We start from the raw sequence: 23316 nt of genomic DNA on the forward strand, positions 1-23316 counted from the left end.
TTGGTGGTGTCTTCAATCCAGGGAAGTCTGGCCGGCATCCTGATGACACCTGGAACCTGGTGACTGAAAAGAGAGTTAACATACAAAGCCAAACAGATTGTTGAGCAATCATGGACCCAAAGCTTGGAAAAGTGGAGAGGAAGTGTTAGGGGGGTAACTGACTGCAAACTCTAGTACACTTCTGCTTTCAGGTATATATTTTGCAGTAGTTTACGGATACGTGAGAACATATGCTCTCTCTTACAGAAACTGGTGTATATGTAGGTTTTGGGACTTTGTTAGAAAGTGAACCACCTGAGATGGAATTAGAGTATACTATGAAACGAAAGGTCTTACCCGAGTAATGAAGCTGAAGGGTAGTCATTCCACACTTGTAGTCTCTGGACACAGTCTGAAGTGAAGCATGTTGAGGTGGCAATCGTTGTGTTGGTTAGGTTGTGATCGGCAGATGCAATATTATTTGATATGGATTGGGAGAGGCATATGGGAAAGTGGACCCTATCCAAGGGTTCCAGGACTGGGGGAAGTAGAGGCTTTATAGTGGAGATGTGAGGTTCCTGCTGTCTTAGGGTTCAAAAAAGACAATCGATAGTTAATGTTATCATCACATTATTTGGTAATTGGGTTAACTTTGAAAAGTCCTTTTGTTAGGGTTTGCTGCATAGTACTCAGTATCTTGTATATAGTTGTGCTATTGGTTGCTTCTGATCTACTTGGTCTAGGCTTTTGAGAGAGTCTGCATTTCAATTACACAGCCTATATATTGAAAAGATTCAGTTTTTTTTTAAAATTTTTTTTTAATTAAGAAAGGATTAATTAACAAAACCATAAGGTAGGAGGGGTACAATTCCACACAATTCCCACCACCCAATCTCCATATAACAACCCCTCCCCTGATAGCTTTCCCATTCTCTATCCCTCTGGGAACATGGACCCAGGGTCATTGAGAGTTGCAGAAGGTAGAAGGTCTGGCTTCTGTAATTGCTTTCCCGCTGAACATGGGTGTTGACTGGTAGGTCCATATTCCCAGTCTGCCTCTCTCTTTCCCTAGTAGGGTGTGTCTCTGGGGAAGCTGAGCTCCAGGACACATTGGTGTCTTCAATCCAGGGAAGCCTGGCCAGCATCCTGAGGCATCTGGAACCTGGTGATTGAAAAGAGAGTTAACATAGAAAACCAAACAAATTGTTGAGCAATCATGGACCCAAAGATTGGAATAGTGGAGAGGAAGTGCTAGGGAGGTACTCACTGCAAACTCTAGTGTACTTCTGCTTTCAGGTATATATTTTGCAGTACTTTATGGATTCATGTGAACATAAGCTCTCTCTCACAGAAACTGGTGTATATCTAGGTTATGGGACTTTGTTAGAAACTGAACCACCTGAGATGAAATTAGAGTGTACTATAAAAGGAAAGGTCTCACCCGAGTAATGAAGCTGAAGGGTTGTCATTCCACACGTGAATTCGCTGGACACAGTCTGAGGTGAAGCATGTTGAGGTGGCAATCGTTGCGTTGGTTAGGTTGTGATCGGCGGATGTAATATTATTTGGTATGGATTGGGAGAGGCAAATGGGAAAGTGGGCCCTATCCAAGGGTTCCAGAACTGGGGTAACTAGGGGCTCTATAGTGGAGATGTGAGGTTCCTGCTGTCTTAGGGTTCAAAAAGACAATCGATAGTTAATGTTATCATCACATTATTTGGTAATTGGGTTAACTTTGAAAAGTCCTCTTTTTATGGTTTGCTGTACAATATCCAGTATCTTGTATATAGCTGTGCTATTGGATGCTTCTAATCAACTTGGTCTAGGCTTTTGAGAGAGTCCGCATATCAAATACAGAGCCTATATATTAAAAAGATTCAGTTTGTGTTTTGAAAAACTTCGAGACATACAATTAATTTCCCCCCGCTCATATTAATTAACTAGTGATGTATATGACTAGATTTCACTAGGAGTGTACATAAACACCATTCCCACCACCAAAAGACTGTGACCTATACCACCCACCCACTCCCACCCCTCACTGGCCCAGGAAGCTGCATGTCTACCCCTCACCAACAGGTTTTTTACTTTTTTGCGCTACTTACAATTTGGTCAGATCCTGCTTTTAATTTCCCTTTCAGCTCTTCTTACTCAACTTCTGTTGATGAGTGGGATCATCCCATACTCATCTTTATCTTTATGACTTAGCTCACTTAATATACTTCCTTCTAGCTCTGTCCAAGATGGGTCAGAGAAGGTGGGTTCATTGTTCTTGATAGCTGCATAGTATTCCATTGTGTATATATACCACAATTTCTCAGCCACTCATCTGTTGTTGGGCACCTGGGTTGCCTCAAAGTTTTAGCTATTATGAATTGTGCTGCTATGAACATAGGAGTACACACCTCTTTTTGGTTGGGTGTTATGGAGTCCTTGGGGTATAAACCCAGGAGAGGAATTACTGGATCATATAGAAGGTCCATGTCTAGCTTTCTGAGAGTTTTCCAGAATGCTCTCCACAGAGGCTGTACCAATTTACATTCCCACCAGCAATGTAAAAGGGTTGCTCTGTCCCCACAACCTCTCCAGCATTTGTTGCTGCTGTCCTTTTTTATGTATGCCATTCTTACAGGAGTGAGGTGGTCTCTTAGTGTTGTCTTAATTTGCATTTCAATGACAATCAGTTTTTCATGTTTGTTAGCCTTTTGGATCTCCTCTGTAGTGAATTTTTTGTTCTTATCTTCTGCCCATTTTTGGATTGGGTCATTTGCTTTTTTGGTGCTAATTTTGCTGAGCTCTTTGTGTAATTTGGTGATTAATTTCTTGTCTGATGTATGGCATGTGAAGATCTTCTCCCATTCTGTGAGGGGTCTCTCTGTTTATTTAATAGTTTCTTTGGATGTGCAGAAGCTTTTCAATTTGATTTAGTCCCATTGGTTTGTTTCTGCTTTAGTCTTCCTTGCAATGGGGTTTGATTCATCAAAGATGTCCTTGGGGTGTAGGTGGGAAACTGTTTTACCAATGTTTTCCTCTATGTATTTGTTTCTGGTCTGACATCTAGGTCTTTGATCCATTTGGAGTTTTTTTTTTTTTTTTCTGGTGAGATAAAGTGGTTCAATTTCATTCTTCTGCATGTTGCAACCCTGTTTTCCCAGCACCATTTATTGAATAGAGCATTCTTTTTCCATTTAATCCTTTGGGCCCTCTTATCAAAGGTTAGATATCTGTAGGTGTGGGGATTTATTTCTGGGCTTTCAATTCTGTTCCACTGGTCTGTGTGACTATTTTTGTTCCAGTCCCATGCTATTTTGATGATCATGGCTTTATAGTATAGCTTAAGGTCTGGGAATGTGATGCCTCCTTTTGGTTTCTTTTCCTTAAGATGATTTTGGCAATTCTAGGTGTTTTCATGTTCCAGATAAATGATTGTGTGTTTGTTCTATTCTCTTAAAGAAGCTTGGTGGAACTTTGATGGGTATTGCATTAAATTTGTATATGGCTCTGGGGAGAATATTCATTTTGATGATATTTATTCTTCCAATCCATGAGCATGGGATATCTTTCCATTTCTTGGTATCAGTTTCTATTTCTTTGAGTAGCAACTCACAGTTTTCAGTATATAATTCTTTCACTTCTTTGGTCAACTTTATTCCTAGGTATTTGATTGATTTTGCTGAAACACTAAATGGGAGTGATTTCTGGATGTCTTCTTCTTCAGATTTAGTGTTTGCATAAATAAATGCCACTGATTTTTGTACATTGATTTTGTAGCCTGACACATTGCTATATTTCCTATTAACTTCCGGTAGTTTTCTGCTGGATTCTTTAGGTTTTTCTATGTATACTATCATATCATCTGCAAATAGTGAGAGCTTGACTTCTTCCCTTCCAATGTATATTCTTTTGATTCCTTTCTCTTGCCTGACTGCTATGGCAAGAACTTCCAATACTATGTTGAAGAGTAACGGTGACACTGTAAAGCCCTGTCTAGTCCCCGATCTTGAAGGGGAATGCTTTCAGCTTCTGTCCATTGAGTATGATGTTGGCTGTAGGTCTGCTATATATAGACTCCACTATCTTGAGGAATTTCCCGTTTATTCACATTTTTTTGTAGAATTTTGAGCATGAATGGTTGTTGGATTTTGTCAAAGGCTTTCTCTGCATCTATAGAGATAATCATGTGGATTTTGGCTTTGCTTTTATTGATGTGGTGAATGACATTGATTGACTTACGGATGTTGAACCAGCCTTGCATTCCTGGGATGAATCCCACTTGGTCATGATGAACAATCTTTTTGATATGTTCCTGTATCTGGATGGCCAAGGTCTTGTTTAATTTTGGCATCTATGTTCATCAGAGATATTGGTCTGTAGTTTTCCTTTTTTGTTCTGCTCCTGTCAGCTTCTGGTATCAAGGTGATGTTGGCTTCATAGAAGGTGGAAGGGAGTTTTTTTTAATATTTTTTTTTCCCTTTTTGTTGCCATTTTTTAAATTGTTGTAGTTATTATTGATGTCCTTGTTGTTTGATAGGACAGAGAGAAATTGAGAGAGGAAGGGAAGACAGAGAGAGTGGGAGAGACAGACACCTGCAAACCTATTTCACCACCTGTGAAGCGACTCCTCTGCAGGTGGGGAGCCAGGGACTCAAACCAGGATCCTTATGCAGGTACTTTTGTTTTGTGCCACTTGCGCTTAACCCGCTGTGCTACCACCCGCCTCCCAGGATGCATATAATCTTACATATTAGGTTGATTAAATTTTAATGAATATAAATTTACAGTGATAAGAGGAATAAATGTGATTTATTTCTACCAATTTAATTCCTTTTTTCTATTCATCCTATGATTTCAAATTGCATTTTTTTCTTCTTCTATTATCTTATTTTGGATTGGTCATTAATTATTTTATTTTATATCACATTTTACAAAAATTTTAACATGTAATTTTAACAGATTTTAAAATTATGCCCAGAGAGGCGGGGCTACATAGTAGCAGCTGCTGTGTTTCTCTCCTCTCCTCGGTCAACTAAGAATGGCAAAGGAGACCACATGGGACCACAATAGGACAGGAGTATAATGACTTCTGGAACCCATAAAATCATTGGTGAGTTCAAACACATGTGGTTAAGGGACAGAGAGGAACCTAGAGAGAGATTAAGTGGCTGGTAACAGTCCAACAGTTTAGCAGTTGAGATACCACCTCCAGTCTGTTTCACCAACAAAAAGATGGCTGAAGGAGGAGAGGACTCCCCTGAGACTCACCAAATATAAATTTGAGTCTCTGTTGCTACTGCAATCAGAAGCTGGAACAGGAAGGGGGAGGCTCTGTGCTGACACCAGGGGAGAGGGCTAACCAGGAAACTCAGGAGATCTATAAGTCCATGGCCTAGCAGTGGGGCTGTGAGAGTTTCTTTGAATAATCACTGGCTTATCTCTGCCACACCCTGCTTTATCTCTTGGTCAGGAGTCAGTGATTAAGCTAAGAAGCCTACTTATAGTTTCAAAGCCCTCAGGCTCCCATAACCTACAAGGAACAAAAAGAACAAAAAAGCCTTCTAAGCCACTGAGCTCCAAATCAGGGATTAAATTTATATTGAAGCAACTGTCAATTTCCACAACTATGAACCTTTAATTACCTTACTTAGACACAAGTTAATCCAGGCAAGAGTGATCAGTAATTTGAAAAGTGCTGAGAGAGGGACCTCATAACATACTATATAAAATGGTTAAACCAAAAAGAATAAATATTGGAGAAATGAACCAGGACAAGAGTCCAGCTAAAAGCCCCCGAAAGGTTGAAGCACAAAATAATGAGGTCAATATCCAAACACTAGATAAGGAAATAATCACAGGAGTGAATAAAGAGTTTGAAAAAATAGTCATAAGAAATGTAGAAACAACAAATGAGACCCTGAAAGAAAACATTAATTATGTCAAGGTTATTAGAGAGCTAAAAGCTGAAATAGCTGAGCTAAGAACACAACTAGCTGAACAAGCTTAAACAATATCAGGACAGAGTAACAAAATAAGATGAATTCCAGAAAACAGTAGAAGGGAGAGAGATTAGAATCAATGAGGCTGAAGACAGAATTAGCAAGATTGAGGACCAATTAGAGACAATTAAAAAAGAAGTAATAGATGTCCAAAAGAGATTGAGAGATACTGAAAACAACATCAGAGACCTATGGGGTGACTTCAAAAGAAATAATATATGCATTATCGGCTTACCAGAGGAAGAAAGAGAGGGAGAGGAAGAAAGCATTCTTCATGATATAATAGCTGAGAACTTCTCTAGTCTAGACAACATCAAAGACATAAAGGTTCAAGAATCCCAGAGAGTCCCAAACCGAATTAACCCAGACTTAAAGACACCAAGACGCATCATACTTAGAATGGAAAGAAATAAGGATCCTGAAGGCTGCAAGAGAAAAACAAAGAGTCACCTACAGAGGAAAACTCATAAGATTAGCCGCAGACTTCTCCACACAAACACTACAAGCTAGAAAATAATGGCAAGATATCTATCGAGCGGTCAATGAGAAAGACTTTCAACCAAGACTACAGTATCGTGCTAGACTGTCATTCAGACTAGAAGGAGGCATAAAAACCTTCTCAGACAAGAAGCAGTTGAAAAAATCAACTATCACCAAGCCTGCCCTGAAAGAAGTTCTGAAAGATCTATAAACAATCAGACCACCATGAATAGGACATATCAGAACGTTCGAAAACTGTACAAAAATGGTGTTAAAATATGTTCAATCTTTGATATAAATAAACACCAATAGCCTGAATTCACCTATTAAAAGGCACAGAGTAGGAAGATGGATCAGAAAACACAACCCAATTATATGTTGTCTACAGGAAACCCAACTAACTCAACAAGACAAACACATTCTCAAAGTGAAAGTATGGAAAACTATCATACAAGTCAATGGCCCACAGAAAGGGCAGGAACAGCTATTCTCATATCTGACATGATATACTTTAAAATAAATAAAATTTAAAAAGATAGGGATAGACATTATTTAATGGTCAGAGTATCAGTTAATCAAGAGGAGTTAAACATTCTTAACATCTATGCACCCAATGAGAAGCCATCGAAATACATTGAACATCTAATGAAATAGCTACAGCAATATATTAACAGCAACACAGTCATAGTAAGGGACTTTAAAACCCCACTCTTTCAACATGATAGATTATCCAGGCAGAAAATCAATAAAGAAATGAGGCAGCTAAATGAGGAGATAGATAAATTAGAACTATTGGAGATTTTCAGAGTCATTCATCCCAAGAAACTGTAATACACATTTTATTCAAGTCCACATGGGTCATTCTCAAGGATAGACTATATGTTATGCCAGAAAGACAGCATCAGCAATTTCAAGAGCATTGAAATCATTCCAAGCATCTTCTCAGAACACAGTGGAATTAAACTAACACTTAACTATCAACAAAAGGTTATTAGTAATCCCAAAATATGGAAGCTAAGCAGTACACTACTTAACAACTACTGGGTCAAAGAGGAAATAAAAGAAGAAATCAAAATGCTTCGAGAGTTCAATGAAAATATAGACACAATCTATCAAAATATTTGGGACACAGCTAAGCCAATACTGACGGGGAAGTTAACAGCCATACATGCACACATTAGGAAACAAGAAAAAGCACAAATAAACAGTCTGATTGCACATCTTAAAGACCTAGAAAAAGAACAAAGGAACCCTAAGACAAACAGAAGGAGATAAATCACTAAAGTTAGGGCAGAAATCAATAACACTGAAAATAAGAAAACCATACAAAAGATCAATGAAAGTAAATGTTGGTTCTTTGAAAGAGTGAACAAAATCGACAATCCTTTAGCCAGACTAGCAAAACAAAAAAGAGGGAAGACCCAAATAAATTGGATCATAAATGAAAGAGAAGACATCACAACAGACACTGCAGAAATTCAACATATCATGACAGTCTTCTATGAACAACTCTATGCCACCAAGCTAGAGAACCTGGAAGAAATGGATGAGTTCCTAGGTAACTAGGAACTTCCAAAATTAAGTAAAGCAGAACTAGGTAACATGAACAGGCCCATCACAGCTAATTAAATTGAAACAGTTATCAAAAACCTTCCCCAGAATAAAAGTCCTGGATCAGATGGTTTTACAAATGAGTTCTATAAAACTTTCAAAGAACTAATACCTCTACCTTTAAAAGTCTTCCAGAAGACTGAAGACACTGGAACACTCCCTTTCAACTACTATGAAGCCAACATCACTTTTATACCAAAAGCAGATAGGGGCACAACCAAAAAAGAAAACTACAGACCAATATATCTCATGAACATAGATGCTAAAATATTGACCAAACTCTAGCCAACCAGATACAGCAGTATATTGAAAAGATTGTTCATCACGACCAAGTAGGGTTTATCCCAGAGATACAAGGTTGGTTTAATATACATAAATCAATCAGTGTCATACACCACATCAATAAAAGCAATACCAAAACCACATGGTCATATCAATAGATGCAGAGAAAGCCTTTGACAAAATATAATATCCCTTTATGATCAAAACACTACAAAAAACAGGAAAAGATGGAAAATTCCTGAACATAGTGGAGTCTATATATATATATCAAACCTAAAGCCAACATCATACTCAATGGTGAAAAACTGGAAGCATTTCCCCTCAGATCAGATAGTAGAGCTGCCTGCTATCAACATTACTATTCAACTTAGTGTTGGAGATTCTTGCCATAGCTATCAGGTAGGAGCAAGGAATTAAAGGCATATAGATAGGAAGAGAAGAAGTCAAACTCTCCCTATTTGCAGATAACATGATAGTATACATAGAAAAACCTAAGGAATCCAGCAAGAAGCTTTTGGAAATCAGCATTCAATACAGTAATGTGTCAGGCTACAAAATTAGTATTCAAAAGTCAGTGGCATTCCTCTATACAAACACTACGTCATCCTAAAGCTTTTGTGCATTGACTAAGAACAGTCTTTCAGGTAATGGGTTAGTTATTATACCTCAAATCTGAAATCATCAGTTGGAATGATCTACTACAATAAATGGGATATCTTCACCTCTTTTGAGAACATTATTTTCCTTTGACTTGAAGAATCTCCTTTGGTGTTGATATGTTGCTGGTAAAAATGTTTCAGATTATGAATTTCTGAAAACATGAAATTTAAATAGTATTTCTTTTTTCTTTGCATCGTTCTCAATTTTCATATTCTTTTTCTATAAATAATAATTATTACTTTCGTCATTTTTATTTGTGATTAGTAGTGGGTTAGAAATTTGTAAAATGGGAGTCAGGCTGTAGTGCAGCGGGTTAAGCGCAGGTGGCGCTAAGATCAAGGACCGGCGTCAGGATCCCGGTTCGAGCCCCCGGCTCCCCACCTGCAGGCAGGTCCCTTCACAGGCAGTGAAGCAGGTCTGCAGGTGTCTGTCTTTCTCTCCCCCTCTCTGTCTTCCCCTCCTCTCTCCATTTCTCTCTGTCCTATCCAACAACAACGACATCAATAATAACTACAACAATAAAAAACAATAAGGGCAACAAAAGGGAATAAATAAACAAAATAAAATAAAAAGAAATTTGTAAAATAAGAAGGAATAGTTCAACACCATACCCACCACCTAAGTTCTGTGTCTCTACCCTCCAAACTCCCAAAGACAACGATTATAGTTCTCACAAAATTTTAGAAACATTTTGCTTATTTTTTTAAGTTCATGTGTTATCAGTTCTCTACATTTCACATATGAATGAAACCATCCAATAGTTGTCTTTCATCTCTTTACTTGTTTCACTAACATAATCACCACCAGTTCCATCCATTTTGTCCCAAAGGACACAACTTTTGAATTGCAGAGTACTATTTCATTCAGTATATATATTATAATTAGTTATACTTCTTTAGCCAGTAATCTATAGATGGACATTTAATCACACTTCAGATTCTGGCTATTGTGAATAATATATGTATTAGCATAGAGATAGATCTCTTTTAATTAGTTTGCATTTATTTTGAATAAATGCACAAGAGTGGCATTGTTGGATCATAATATGCTTCCCATTTTTTTTAAGACCACTCTAAAGAGTTTTCCGAAAGGACTGCATAAGGTAACATTGTCAACAGCAGTGTACCTGAGTTCCTTTTCCTGCACAATATTGTCAACAAATGCTATTTCCTGCTTTGTGATGTTGGCTAGTCTCAAAGGTATGAGTTGTAATCCCAGTATATTTTTTAAATATTTATTTATTTATTCACATTAGTTACCCTTGTTGTTTTATTGTAGTAGTTATTATTGTTGTTGTTACTGATGTTGTTGAATAGCACAGAGATAAATGGAGAGAGGAGGGGAAGATACAAAGGGAGAGAGAAAGATAGACACCTGCAGACCTGCTTCACAGCTGGAGAAGCGACTCCCCTGCAGGTGGGGACCTGGGGCTCAAACTGGGATTCTTATGTCGGTCCTTGCACTTTGGGCCATGTGCCCTTAACCCACTGAGCTACCACCCGACTCCCTCAGTATAATTTTAATGAACATATATCTAATAATAAGTAAGTGGAATGTTGAAGAGTGGGCTCACTGTCCGGGAAATCCAGGCCATTGTTTCCTTAAGGGTCAGAGGGGGTCGACCCCAGGCTCGCCCCTCTCCAGGTAGAGACAATAGCTGGTCCCCTTCCAACCTCGTGAACTAATGATGGATGGCTTCTCCAGATGGGGGCTATCTTTCTGCACATGCCCCTCCACTCCCCTTAAAACAAAGGCCATGGATTGCTGTACATTGTGTATGGCCAAACTTGAAAAGTCACAGCAAATGTTCTGTTGCTCAACTGCCTACACATCCCCTTCTGCCCTGAAGTGCCTGCACTTTACCACAGGGGGAAATTGCACTGTCAGCTTGTGATCAAACCTTGTATAGTAACTTTTCACTTGTGATCAAATAGTTTGTAGGTCAAAATGTGACTATGTATTGTGTTGTTTTGTGTTTGGGTTAATGATTATCTCAGCCTTCTCCCTGAGCTATGAGTATTTCCGCTTGTCTGAATCCCTCAATAAACAGGTTACCCACCTCTATGAGGCCTCTCCTGGAGCTTACAGTTTGCTTGTCTCTCTGTGCATGTCACCTCTTGACACACAGAGCAACCCCAAGACTCCCAGGGGGTGCTCTGACCTTCACCGCCAGTGGCCAGGGAGGCGGGGGACCTGGTGCAATACCTTGCAGTGGAACATTTCTTCAAATGTCTGTTGGCCATATGCATCTCTTCTTTAGAAAACTGTATATTATATTCTGTAGATAATTTACTTGAAATTTTTGTTTCTTTTTAATGTGGACCTATATTGCTTAAATGAAAAACAAAACAATACTAAGAAACACAAAAAACAACTCTTATGATGGCTTTTGCTAAATCCTACAGAATTTGGTATTTGGACTCTTCATTGTCATTATTCCCCAAGTAATTAATTGTTCTCTTATGATTTCTTCAGTGACCCAAGATATTACTTAGAAGAATATTGTTTAGTCTTCATATTTTGGTTGCATTTCTTTTTTTCTTTCTGTGGATTCTAACCTCACACTCTCATGTCCATAAAAAGATATTTTATACGTTTTTTATAATCACATATTTGTTAAGGTTGTTGTCCTGCCCCAATATGTTTTCATTCCTGAAAATAAATTCCATGTGCACTTTAAAAGAATGTATATTTTCTTTTGGGGCACAAGGTTTTTAATATATCTGTTATATTCATATCATCAATGACTTCATTTAAGGCTTTTGCTTCCTTGGTAACTTTTTCATCTGAATTACCTACCTCTTTCTGTGAGTGGTATGTTAAGATTTCCTATTACTAATAATATTAACTAATAAAAAGTATATATTCTAAAAATATTTCCTATTACTATTATGTTTGTATTGTAGTCTCCCTTGAGGTCAGTTAGTAATCCTCTAGACATCTGCCTTCAGTATATTATGTCTTAATTTTTTATCAACTCAATGACTGTTGCCTGGATAATATTTTAGCTGCTGGTTGTTTTTGCTGAGCAACTTGATAAATAAAACAAGTGTTCTTGGAAGATCATACAATGTTTCTATTGTTGCTAGGCATTAATTTAGGTCTCTTAAACTAGAGAGTTTGTTAAACTTGACTTCAGAATTAGACATAATTATTCAGTGGAGTTCTTGGTTCAACAGCAAAACATTGACTCTCTGTGAACCATTACTCCCAGGAGAAAGAGGGGAGTTGCTGAGCTAAGCAAGCTTTAAGATTTATCCAAACATTCCAGTAACTTAAATTACTTTATTAACTCTACTCCTCACCTTAGAATAAATACAGAAGTTTAAAAAATGCATGAGTATAACACCAGTGAAGAGGTGTTACCAAGTAGAAATTGGCAAGAGTAGAAAAGGCAAGCTGATAATACAAGTGTTTTGTGTCTATAGTGATTTTCTAAGGTTGCTTTATCAAAGCTTAACTAGTCTTTGAGTATTCCATGTCTCACTCCCTTCTTCTCATTCAACTTTGAAGTTTCTTGCAGATGGAATTCTCTGTATTGTTCACACCACCATCCTTTTCATATGGAGGTTTTTAAAATAAATATAAAGATACAGTCACTTTGTATAAATGTTTCACCCTATTCCAGTATGGATTTATGCAAACTAATTACAACAGTAACAACCATATTTGTAAATAAATTCATATTCTTGGCTTCTGGTAGTTAAGATATCAATATATGAAATTTGAGGGTACGCAACTAAACCCAGTTAGAGTCATTACATATTTTATGATGTTTGACTATAAGAACCCCCTTAGAATTTCATCTGTTGGAAAAAATTTAGATTTGAGTTAAAGATTCATTTCTACAGAACATCTGAGTTCGTTTATGCCAAGTGCCATGAGTAGACCTAACTTGTGACGAATATGAAATAACTTGCACAAGATGATTTACAGATCATATAGAGAGTGTGAATTCAGACACTGTGCATGTCCAAATTCTACCGTATGTTTAAAATTTTTAAAGAAAACATTGTTTTCTTTTAATACTATGCTAAAACTAAGGTAGATAGGTTTCCTTCATATGTTTTTTCTTGCAATGATCTATTATAGATTGGAGAAGGTATATATTCAATCTCAAAGGTGAAAATAGTATTTAAGTTGGTACATCTTTGAAATAAGTTATTGTGCACCAAAAAATGAAAGTCTTGTAAATTCACATTCATTATGTATTAATAATATATGAAAAGACAAAATGTAAAATATAGCACAGAGGGAAACATGTTTCTGGTAAAATATATAAACATACAGAAGATTTAGAAACTTTGTTCTAAAATATGTTTTTAGACATTTCAAGTTGTATGTCCATAATAAATAGGCAAGTGTAAAAATATTTCTGGAAGTCAACACTGGAGAGTAATGGCTAGAAAAGCAAATTTGAGGAGTCATAGATATGTAGACTTGATGGTGGTGAATCATGGTTGCATCTGAAACTTGGTGGCTGAAATGCAATAAGATGGAAAGCAGGGCAAAATTTTAAATAAATAGGAACCATAAAGTAGGAATAGAGCAGGATAGGAATAGGGCCTTTAGTGTAGAAGGAGTCTAGGAAGTATATTTTCAGAATGTTCCTAGGAATCTGTGTCTTAATAATCATTGCTTGAGCTTGATATCTAACATGGAGGTAGACTAGAAACATTGTCTGGGAATATAGTGTGATAATTAAGAATAGAGCTAGGAAGCATGATTAGGGCAGAGAGTTGCTCGCAACCTTGAACAAGATATATAAATGTAATTAACTATTTACCACAGTGATCTAACCTGGGGCCCATATCTATTTATATTAAGCACTGGAACCAAAAAACCTTTGAGTCCCTATCAGATTGAGTTCACTGTCTATAGTCATAGCTATGAGACTATATTCTAGTCTGCATTCATTTCAGGACCTAAAGAAATGCTATCCACTTACTATCTTTATGAAACACAGATGAAAGCACTTCACAAAAAATTGTATACCTAGGAAAGTATGAGGTATCACTTTAATATAAATTTACATGAATTACCATCATTCATTAAAAAGTGCAGGGGAGATAGCATAACAGTTATGCAAAATCTCATGCCTGAGGCTCCAAAGTACTAGGTTCAATCCACTGTACCACCAGCCGAACAGTGCTTTGAAAAAAAAATCATTATGCTGATGGTAGAAAAAAATGCATATGGATAAGCTGGAAGGCCAATTCATCTAAGAAGAGATTTCTAATATCAACATTTTTTATTTCTCTTCAACTGTTGCAGTATACATATTTAGAATTCCTTTTCCAGAAATGTTATATAATTGAAAAAGTTGAGCACTAAGGCTCAAATCCACATCCTGTCGCATTGTATTTATGTAATCTTGAATTCCTTTAGTACCACTGTAACAGAAAGTCATGTCTAAAATGGAAAAGAGAGTAGTTCATTTATAGATTTCCATGAGACTTAATATGAAGCAAAAGCACAAAATAGATTACATTTTTTTTTAATTACCACCAGGGTTGTCACTGGGGACCAGTGCCTTCACTATGAATCCACTGCTCCAGGAGACCATTTATCACTATGATTTTTGTATAAAGACAGAGAAATGGAGAGGGAGAGGCAGAGGGGGAGGGGGGAGAGGGGGACAGGGAGAAAGGGAGAGAGGGAAGAAATAAAGAAAAGAGAGCGAGGAGAGAGAGAGAGAGAGAGAGAGAGAGAGAGAGAGAGCAGAAATACTGTTTCACAACTTTTGAAGCTTCCATTTGCAGGTGAAGAGTGGGATCCTGAAACCAGGTCCTTGTGATATGCACTTTAGCAGTTGTACCACCATGTAGACCTGAACTGTATTTTTCTTTTTTATAGATTTAATAATGATCAATAAGACCATAGGATAAGAGGAATAGAATTCCACACAATTTCCACCACCATCCCCTCCCTTGGAAGCTTTCCTATTTATTCCTTTGGGAGTATGGACCCAGAATCATTATGGGCTGCAAAAGGTAAAAGATCTGGCTTATGTAATTGCTTCTCCACTGTATATGGGTGGTGGCAGGTTGATCCATACTCCCAACCTGTTTTTATCTTTCCCTAGTGGGATAGGGACCTGGAAAGGTGGGGTTCCAGGTTATAATGATAAGGTCATATGCCCAGGGAAGTCAGGGTGGTGTTATGGTAGTATCTGCAACTTTGTGGCTAAAAAAGCATTAAAATATAAAGCACTGGCATCCTAACGGCCCAAAGAAGACAGATCCCAAAAACCTAATCCTGGTGAGTTCAACAAATGCTACTCAATGCTTAAACAACTGGGAGAAAGTTTAAGGTCATCAGATAAAGAGATGACTACAAAAGTTTAATAAGGACAAGACACTAGATCACATAATAATGGCCCTGTTGGTCAACATTACACCACCACATCATCTGGGGGCCTTGTTCGAAAATCCTTGGATTACCACACAGATATGATGGGCCTAGGCCTCTAATGGATCCCTCTCTCTACCACCACTGACCACTTCTGTCAGGAACAGCATCATAAGACATCTTGTGGGCCCCTCCCAGGACCTTGCTTCACCATAAAGCAGTGATGATAGGAATAGCTTCAATCTCCAAAAGGAGTTTGGGGTATTTGCCCTGCCACTCCAGGAAGGCTTGTCCTGAAATGAGTGCAGCCTGCAATGTTCCTAGCTGTGACCATGGTCTGTGAGCTTAGATCAATAGGGACTCAGAGGTTACATAGATTCTGATGCTAAATGTATATATATACACGCCCTGGGTGAAATGGATGGAGGTAAATAATTATATTCACCTTTTTTTTTCAAGAACAAGAGCTACTTACTGCCCTACTCCAACTTTCTAGCCCTTGTCTCTATTCTAACACCAGTTTCTCAAACAATATTTGTATCCAACTTCAGGCTAGCTATTAAGCTCAAGTAAAAACTACCATAGTTGTGTGCCCTTAGAAACATGCCTAAAATGGACTTTCTAGCTTTCTTCTACCCTAAGATCCCTAAACTCATCTTCTCTATTCCTGCAATTTGGTTCTTGTTAATTAACAATTTTTTCTTACTTTATGACCTGCCACTTTCCAGACACCAAGTTTCAGATGCTACCATAATTCCATCCTGACTTCTATGGGCAGATGACCTCATCAATGTGTCCTAGAACCTTGCCTCTCTAGAGCTCTGGCCCACTAGGGAAAGATAGAAACAAACTGGGGGTCTGGTTCGACCTGCCAACATCCACATCCAGCAGAGAAGCAATTACTAGAAGCCAGACCTCCTACCTTCTGCACCTCCAAAACAACCTTGACAAATACTCCCAGTGGGGGAGAACTGATAAGAGGAAGAAGATAAGAGGGTTCTGAACTCCAGCTCCATCAGCACCTAGAGAGAGAAGAGTAAAAGGAGAGGGGCATATGGAGCTAGTAATGGTGTCATGAGTGGCTTGGAGGGGAAGAGAGAATTGAATCTGGAAGAAAAAGGGGACAATTATGTATAAATGTAGACAGATAGCTGCAACGGTGATGGTTGGCCCATGTCTACAACCTTAGGGGAACTGCTGTGACTTATAGTAGGGAGACTGAAGAATCAGAATTCTGTTGGTAGGAGTGGAATGGTTATCACTGTTGACATGTAATTTCGTAAATAAATATTAAATCACTGATAAAATTTAAAAAATTTAAAAAAGAGAAAAATTAAAAAGATATAAAGCAGAACAGATTGTTAATAATCAGGAACCTAACGGTAAGAATACAGAAGATGAGATTTCATCGCTTCTTGGCCTTTTGGCTAAGATCAAGTGTAGAAGATGAGATTTGTGGTCTCAATTCTGGAAAAAGGTAGGAAATCTATTTTAGGTATATTCCAAGTTGTCCATGACTTTACTAATTTTTGCCTGAGTCCGACAGCTAACATGCAGGTGAACTAAAGGTATTATCTAGAGAAATGGTGATAGAGTTGGAAATAGGTGTAGAAAGCTGGATCAGGGTAGAGAATAGATCCTAAATATGGGAAAAGTATATAAATATTGTTAACTGTAAACCCCATCAATTTGATCTTGTGCCCATATTCAGCACAAGAGCCTATATAACGTCTGCATCCCTGTAGTTCTGAGCTTGTATTCTGTAGTAATAGCTAGGAACATTCTAAGCTGCACTCACTGCAGGACCCATATTCCTCAAATGGCAGAGTATATTGACTCAACTGCCCTCCAGAGAATGGGGAGTTCCTTATCAATGTTGACTCACCTTGAGACCAATGTCCTGTATAGTCTTATAAATTACTAGTTAATCAATATAAGTGGGGAAAACTAGATTAAATGTCTCAAACTTATTGATGTATAAACCCCAGTTCTGAGTATATATCCCTTTAGTCTAAGCACTTAAGGTTTCAAATTTGTAAAATGATTAAATTTTAACAGTGGGATTAAACTGTTATTTCATTTCTAGTAATGACTTTTCTTTGAAATACTAAATCACCTATAACCTTAGACTAGGGAGATCAGAAGTAACTGGTTGTGTCATTATATAAGATACACTATATGTAACTAGCATTAAATTAAATCAATTATGGTGAGGTCTTGTCTGATACAGCAAATCCTAGCCATGGGATTGTCAAAGTAAACCAAATTCCCAAATAACTTGGTTACAGTAATAACTATTAGGAGTTGGGCGTAGGGCAGCGAATTAAGTGCAGGTGGCACAAAGCGCAAGGACCTGGAGTAAGGATCCCGGGTAGAGCCCTTGGCTCCCCACCTGCAGGGGAGTCGCTTCACAAGTGGTGAAGCAGGTCTCAGGTGTCTATCTTTATCTCCCCCTCTCTGTCTTCCCCTCCTGTATCCATTTCTTTATGTCCTATCCAACAATGATGACATCAATAACTACAGCAATAAAAACAACAGAAGGGAATAAATAAATAGTTTAAAAATAATAATAATAACTATCTATTGACTTCTTAAGCTCCAGGATAGCAGGAACCTTCCCCATTCTCTATAAAATCCATATTTCTTCCAGTCCTGGAACCTCTAGGGCATAGCTCATTTTCCTGCACGCTTATCTCAATTCAATACCATTTGATTCTGCATTTAATTATCTCAACCAAATCAATGCCAGCAGTACCACCTCAATATTGTTTCACTTTGGGTTGTGTCCAGAGATGCCGGGTATGAAATGTCAACTTTTCAGCTCCATTACTCTGGTGAGACCTTTCCTAGTTCAAAGGACTCCTTAATTCCATTTTGGGTGGTATATTTCCTAACAAAGCCACAGAACTTAAATTGTACCTTTTATGAACAATTTTATATGATTATTATTTTTTTGCTGCCAGGGTTATTGCTGGCCTCAGTGCCCATACCACAACTCCATTGCATATAGTGGTCAATTATTTTTCCTTTTTTTTTTTTTTGATAAAGGTTGAGAGACAGAAAGAGATATAAATAGAGGAAGAGAAGAGACACTTACAGCACAGCTCCACTGTTTGTGAAGCTTTATCCCACACATGGGCCAGAGGCTTGAACCTGCTTTGATAATGTAGGTAGTCTAGTGGGTGCACCATCAACCGACTTTTTAAAAATAATCTTAATCCTTTCTAAGGAAGCCAGGCCAAGATAGTTGCATGTAGGGAAGCCTAAAGAACTTCTCCTTCACAATATCCTAATATTTACCAGAAATAAAAATTATGAAGAATAAGAGGATCTTCAGAAAAGAGGATATACATAAATCATTTGGGAAACCTACAACATGTGTGGACAACAAAACAACTAAAAGTAGTGAAGAGAACAAAGGCAACCTGTGAATTTTTGAGCCTTGAAGCCAGAGACTCAAGCTTTTTGAGGCTTCATTCCAAAGGTAAGCTGCATTGCACCCCCAAATAAGTATCTGCTTGACTACATTCATTCTTGAAGTAAACTGCACCTCAGATTTTAGCAGGAAAAAGTTTATTGTGAACTATCTTAAACAGCAGACAAACATATGGATATATTTTTTTTTCATATGAATATCTAATACTCCTTATGTGAACTTTATCAAGTAGGCTGTCTAGATAGTGAGGCCTGGCCAACTACTAACTTTCAGACCCTGGATATATTTGGGGAAGTGAAATGTAGGCACAGCTGAGGAGAAAATTTTAATGAACAGCTTGTATCTACCTGAAGCTAAAGGATTAAACCTTCCAGAGAGTTGAGTCTTCTGCCAAGCCACCCCCAATATCAGTACTGTGCTTAGACCAATCATACCTACAGGTAACACAGAAGAGTTCCAGTGGCAGTGGAAAATGAGTGGGGTAAAACCCTGAGCAGAAATATTTTAAAGGGCCAGTCTTACTGTTGAGTCAGAGGACAGCGAAAGAGTGTATGGCCTTTCTTTGATTGGTTCTGAACTACAGAAAAGGTTAGAGGCAACCTGGCAGGTTAGTGGCAACCTGAAAGAACAAGGTAGCCACACCCTGAACCTAGGTCTGTAGCCCCGTCTACTCACTACCACAGCAGAGATTTGCAAAGGTGGGTGGGTGTCTGGGGAAGTGGAGCTCCAGGACACATTGGCGTGGTCTTCGGTCCAGGGAAGCCTGGCCGGCATCCTGATAGCATCTGGAACCTGGTGACTGAAAAGAGAGTTAACATAGAAAGCCAAACAAATTGTTCAACAATCATGGACCTAAAGACTGGAATAGTGTGGATAAAGTGTTGGGGGGGTACACTCTGCAGACTTTTGTGTATTTCTGCTTTAAGGTATATATTTTGCCCTAGTTTATGGATACCTGTGAACATTTGCTCTATCTCAGGGGACCTGTTCTATATCTAGGTTTGGGGACTTTATTTGGGAGTGGAACACCTGGAGTGGAATTAGAGAATACTATGAAAGGAAAGGTCTCACCCAAGTGATAAAACTGAATGGTTGTCATTTCATACCTGAAGTCTCTGGACACAGTCTGAAGTGAAGCATGCTGGAGTGGCACTTGTTGCACTGATTAGGTTGAGATCAGCAGATGAAATATTATTAGATATGAATTGAGAGAAGCATGCAGGAAAGTGGGCCCCACCCTGAGGTTCCAGGAATGGGGGAAATATAGGATCTATTATGTAAATGTGAGGTTCCTGCTAAATTAGGGTTCAAGAAGACAATGGATAGTTATTGTTATCTGTCAGTCAAAGTTCAGGGCAACAGTTTGCCAGGCTATCTTTGTGGTGGGAGACAGATGACCAGGGACACGTGGCTTTGCAGAGAAGCAGTATCTCTTTATTCATGAGCGAACGGTTCAAAAAACTAATCTAATCACAACCCAATTCTGTCCTGCCTCTCTCTTCTGGCAGAAGAGTCAGGAACTAAGGAAGTACGTAGGATAGGGGGCAGGGAGAAGGAAGAAGCACGAACTAGCAAGGACTAAACCAAAATCTCCAGGAGGCAGGGAGAGTGAGACCAAACCAGTGTAACAGAATGACCATGTAAATAGACCACAATGTCAAGCAATGTATCAGAAGGGATCCCAGAAGCAGAACTAGAAGCATACCAACAATTCCCCCTTTTATTTTTAACTAATTTACCATAGTATCAGGAATGTGGGGTGAACAGAAACCTATATTGTACAGGCATTTAAAAAAAAACTGGCACAAACTTGGAGGAACAAGTAAGCAAGCAACAAGAACCAGTGTGATGCCAAGGGAAGGCCTGAGGGGGGAGGTTTTTGCCTCTGTGGGCAAGGCTTATCAAGATAAATGACATTTCCTGCCTCTGTGGGCTTCTCTTGCCTCTGCGGTGTTTCTTGCCTCGAAGGGCATTTCCTGCCTCTGTGGGCATTACCTATAGAGTCCCACAGCAGCTGGCTGCAGTCAGTCTTTGAGAAACCCAGCAACATTAAGGGAAGCTGCTGTAGTTTCCAAGATATATACCAGTGAGTCTTATAGAAGTGCCAGTCCAAAGCAGATGTCCACGGAAGAAATGCCAGGGGGTGAAATGTTGCATGAGGAAGGTCAGCCACTGGAATTCCTTTCTTCTGTAGAGAACTTGACAGCTGCAATTCACTTACTTATGAAACAAAACTTGTAAAAGGTTAGAAGTTTACTACAATTGATGACTTCATTATAATTGGAAGTCCTTTCTAGTATGATTTTAAGGTTGCTTAAACAGTTTAAACAATAAAATGTGGAAAGGTAAACAGAATAACCATGGTTAAAAGCCTCATGCATGAGAATCATTAGCATAACCATTGTGCAATCTATCATTCCTAATTGAGAAGGTATTTGAGAGCTTTACATATCAATAACGTCTTTTTTAACCTTTTGTTATGATGGAGACACACCCTAGGTGTGCACAGGTTTTTTAGACCAAATTAGTTAAAATACATTGATTTTTAACTAATTTTTACCTCAGACTATAAATGTAAGTTAATTTTACCTTTATGAGAATTATGTTGAAACCCTTTTCCTTTTAACTTTTCCTGGTAAGAATGTGGCCTTAAAGTTACATTTCTAACCTTAAAGTTAATGTTTACCAAACTTCAAAGCCACACATAAGCATGGTCTTCAATACACAAGGAGAAAAACTTTTGTTATGAAGACATGTCATTTTAAACACAAATTTAGATCTGTACTGTCTTAGTTGTTCGGGGTGTGCATTGTGCGGTGGTGGCCTCTTGCCCAACTTCACCTCCAGGAAGTGCAGGGTGCTATCACTGCACAGATGTCTGTGTATTCTAGCTCTTCTGCCATCAGAGCCTAGCTGGGGATCTCGGCCAGGGGCCCAGTCCCAGCAGGGAGCCAGTGGTCTCCGGGTGGTCCAGGATCTGCCCAGACTTCATAGCAGGAGGGCAGGCGGGCCGGCTGTGCAAAAGGTGCAGGCCGAGGCACCCCGGGGCGGAAGCCAGGTTGGGCTGGAGCCCTGCCCACCCTGCCTGCCTTGCCCACCTTCCTGACCCCGGCGGCCGAGCAACGTGGATGGAGTCCATGCCCAATTCCCCACACCCCGCAGCACTGAGCAGGCTCCTGCTGGTGGACGGTGGGCAGAGACCAGGGTGTGACCCAGAGTGAAATGTTCCAGAGACAGAGAAACTGTCTCATGAAGAAAGGGAAGAGGCCTTCGGAAACCTCTTCATAAGTAGAAAAGCAGCCCATGTCGGATAGGTAGCCAAACATCTTCACTTATCTGGGTTATGGGCAGGTTAGTTCCCACATTGTTGCGCCATATGTTGTCAAAGTTCAGAGGGACAGACGAGCAGGGACACATGGCTGAGTGGAGAAGCAGTATTAATTTATTCATGAACGAACGGTTCAAAAAACTAATCTAATCTAATCACAACCCAATTCTGTCCTGCATCTCTCTCTTCCAGCCGAAGAGTCAGGAACCAAGGAAGTACGTAGGATGGGGGCAGGGAGAAGGAAGAAGCGTGAACTAGCAAGGACTAAACCAAAATTTCCTGGAGGTAGGGGGAGTGAGACCAAACCAATGTAACACAATGAACATGTAAATAGACCACAACGTCAAGCAATGTAACAGAAGGGATCCCAGAAGCAGAACTAGAAGCATACCAACAGTTATCATCACATTATTTGGTAATTGGGTTAACTTTGAAAAGTCCCTTTGTTAGGGTTTGTTGTATAATATCCAGCATCTTGTATATAGTGGTGCCACCAGTTGCTTCTGTTCTCCTTGATTTAGGCTTTTGAGATAGTCAACATATCGAAGACTCAGCCTATGTATTAAAAAGACTGAGTCTGTGTTTTGGCAAACGCTAGAAGAAGAAGTCTGTGTTTTAAAAAGTTCTAGACATATGATAAATTTTTACCCTCTCATATTAATTGAATTGTGGTTTATATGACTACACTTCAATAGAAGTGTACATAAACACCATTCCCACCATCAAAAGACTCTGTCCCATGCCACCCCCCTACCAACACTATCCCCCACTACCCAGGAAGCTGAATGTCCACCCTCCCCCTCACCACAGGGTTTTTACTTTGTTGCCCTACTCTCAATTTAATCAGATCCTGTTTTAGTTTCCCTTTCTGTTCTTCTTTCTCAACTTCTGTTGATGAGTGGGATCATCCCATACTCACCTTTTTCTTTCTGACTTAGTTCACTTAACATAATTCCAAATATTTTGATAGCTCTGTCCAAGATGGGTCAGATAAGGTGGGTTCATTGTTCTTAATAGCTGCATAGTACTCCACTGTGTATATATACCACTTGTTAAATATTTTGGCATCTATATTCATCAGAGATATTGGTCTGTAGTTTCTTTTTTTGTTGTGTCCCTATCTGCTTTTGTTATCAGGGTGATGTTGGCTTCATAGAAGGTGGAAGAGTGTTCTGATTTATTTAATCTTGTGTAAA

The 23316-nt window shown here is 38.8% G+C and overlaps 1 pseudogene; it reads left to right on the forward strand.

The window, feature by feature from the left end:
* The first annotated feature begins 16763 nt into the window (after nucleotides 1–16763).
* On the forward strand, nucleotides 16764–16907 carry LOC132535967 (U2 spliceosomal RNA; annotated as a pseudogene).
* The last annotated feature ends 6409 nt before the right edge of the window (nucleotides 16908–23316 follow it).

This window comes from Erinaceus europaeus, chromosome X (assembly GCF_950295315.1).
Source record: "Erinaceus europaeus chromosome X, mEriEur2.1, whole genome shotgun sequence".
NCBI lineage: Eukaryota > Metazoa > Chordata > Mammalia > Eulipotyphla > Erinaceidae > Erinaceus > Erinaceus europaeus.